Consider the following 2,241-nt stretch of genomic DNA (forward strand, 5'->3'; position numbering starts at 1 on the left):
TGCAAGTTCTCCCCCTCAACTATGAGAGACAAAATGTGAAAAAATTTTTGAGAAAATCATTTTGTCTGACTTTTAAAGAATTTTTTTTGCAAATAATGGTGGAAAATTAAGTATTTAGTCAGTCACCAATTGTGCAAGTTCTCCCCCTCAACTATGAGAGACAAAATGTGAAAAAATTTTTGAGAAAATCATTTTGTCTGACTTTTAAAGAATTTTTTTTGCAAATAATGGTGGAAAATTAAGTATTTAGTCAGTCACCAATTGTGCAAGTTCTCCCCCTCAACTATGAGAGACAAAATATGAAAAAAATTTTTTGAGAAAATCATTTTGTCTGACTTTTAAAGAATTTTTTTTGCAAATAATGGTGGAAAATAAGTATTTGGTCACCTACAAACAAGCAAGATTTCTGGCTGTCACAGACCTGTAACTTCTTTTTTAAGAGGCTCCTCTTTCCCCCACTCATTACCTGTATTATGGCACCTGTTTGAAGTCGTTAACAGTATAAAAGACACCTGCCCAGACCCTCACGTTTAGTGAGGGTCTGCAGGGAACGTATGTCAGAGTCTCCCGTCTGATGGAGCTTTAACTCACACCTCCGGGGGAACTTCGAACAAGTTCCGGGGGAGGTGGGGGACATTGAGTCCGAGTGGGCCATGTTCCGTGCCTCCATTGTCGAGGCAGATTACCTGAGCTGTGGCTCGCCACCAACACTATTTGTGTTGGGGATGGTGCACTGCTGACCTCAACTCGGGACATTGTGGGTCGGTGGGCGGAATACTTCAAAGACCTCCTCAATCCTACAAACACTTCTTCCAATGAGGAAGCAGAGCCTGAGGACCCTGGGTCGGACACTCCAATCTCTGATGCCGAGGTCACCGGGATGGTTAAAAAGCTCCTTGATGGCGGGGCACCGGTGGWGGATGAGATTCGCCCGGAGTTCCTTAAGGCTCTGAATGTTGTGGGGTTGCTTTGGTTGACGCGACTCTACAATATCGTGTGGACATCGGGGGCAGTTCCCCTGGATTGGCAGACTGGGGTGGTGGTCCCCCTATTTAAAAAGGGGGACCGCAGAGTATGTTCCAACTAAAYGGGAATCACACTTCTGAGCCTCCCTGGTAGGGCCTATTCAGGGATTCGGAGAGGAGGGTCCGTCGGATAGTCGAATCTCAGATTCAGGAAGAGCAGTGTGGTTTTCGTCCTGGTCGTGGAACAGCGGACCAGCTCTATACCCTCAGCAGGGTCCTGGAGGGTGCATGGGAGTTCTCCCAACGAGTCTACACGTGTTTTGTGGACTTGGAGAAGGCGTTCGACTGTATCCCTCGGAGACTCCTGTGGGGGGTACTCCGGGAGTATGGGGTACCAGGCCCATTGATACGGGCTGGCACCGGTCCCTGTATGACCGGTGCCAGAGCTTGGTCCGCATTGCCGGTAGTAAGTCGGACTCGTTTCCGGTGAGAGTTGGAATCCGCCAAGTTGCCCTTTGTCATCGATTCTGTTCATAACTTTTATGGACAGAATTTCTAGACACAGCCAAGGTGTTCAGGGGATCCTTTTTGGTGGCCTTAGGATCACATCTCTGCTTTTTGCCGATGATGTGGTCCTATTGACTTCATCAGATCGTGATCTCCAGCTCTCGCTGGAGCGGTTCACAGCCRAGTGTGAAGYGGCCGGGATGAGGATAAGTGCCTCCAAATCCCAGACCATGGTCTTGAGCCGGAAACCGGTAGGGTGCCTTCTCCGGGTCGGGAAGGAGGTCCTATCTCAAGYGGAGGAGTTTAAGTATCTCGGGGTCTTGTTCACGGATGAGGGAAGAATGGAGCGGGAGATCGACAGGCAGATTGGTGCTGCATCTGCAGTGATGTGGGKGYTGTATCGGTCTGTCGTGGTGAAGCGGGAGCTGAGCCAGAAGGCAAAGCTCTCGATTTACCAGTCGGTCTAAGTTCCTACCCTCATCTATGGTCACGAGCTTTGTGTAGTGACTGAAAGTACGAGATCGCGGAAACAAGCGGCTGACATGAGTTTCCTCTGCAGGGTGGCTGGGCTCTCCCTTAGAGATAGGGTGAGAAGCTCAGTCATCCGGGAGGGACTCAGAGTAGAGCCGCTGCTCCTCCACGTAGAGATGAGCCAGTTTAGGTGTTTCATCTGATTAGGATGCCTCCCTGGTGAGGTGTTCCGAGCACGGCCCACTGGGAGAAGACCCAGAGGAAGACCTAGGACACGCTGGAGGGACTATGTTTCTCA

General features: G+C 49.7%; 1 protein-coding gene across 2 annotated transcripts in view; it reads right to left on the reverse strand.

The window, feature by feature from the left end:
• armc8 (armadillo repeat containing 8) overlaps positions 1–2,241 on the reverse strand; it is a 46,964-nt gene that overhangs the window by 2,905 nt on the left and 41,818 nt on the right. The window lies entirely within an intron of this gene.

This window comes from Austrofundulus limnaeus, unplaced genomic scaffold (assembly GCF_001266775.1).
Source record: "Austrofundulus limnaeus strain Quisiro unplaced genomic scaffold, Austrofundulus_limnaeus-1.0 Scaffold496, whole genome shotgun sequence".
In the NCBI taxonomy this organism is placed as follows: Eukaryota; Metazoa; Chordata; class Actinopteri; order Cyprinodontiformes; family Rivulidae; genus Austrofundulus; species Austrofundulus limnaeus.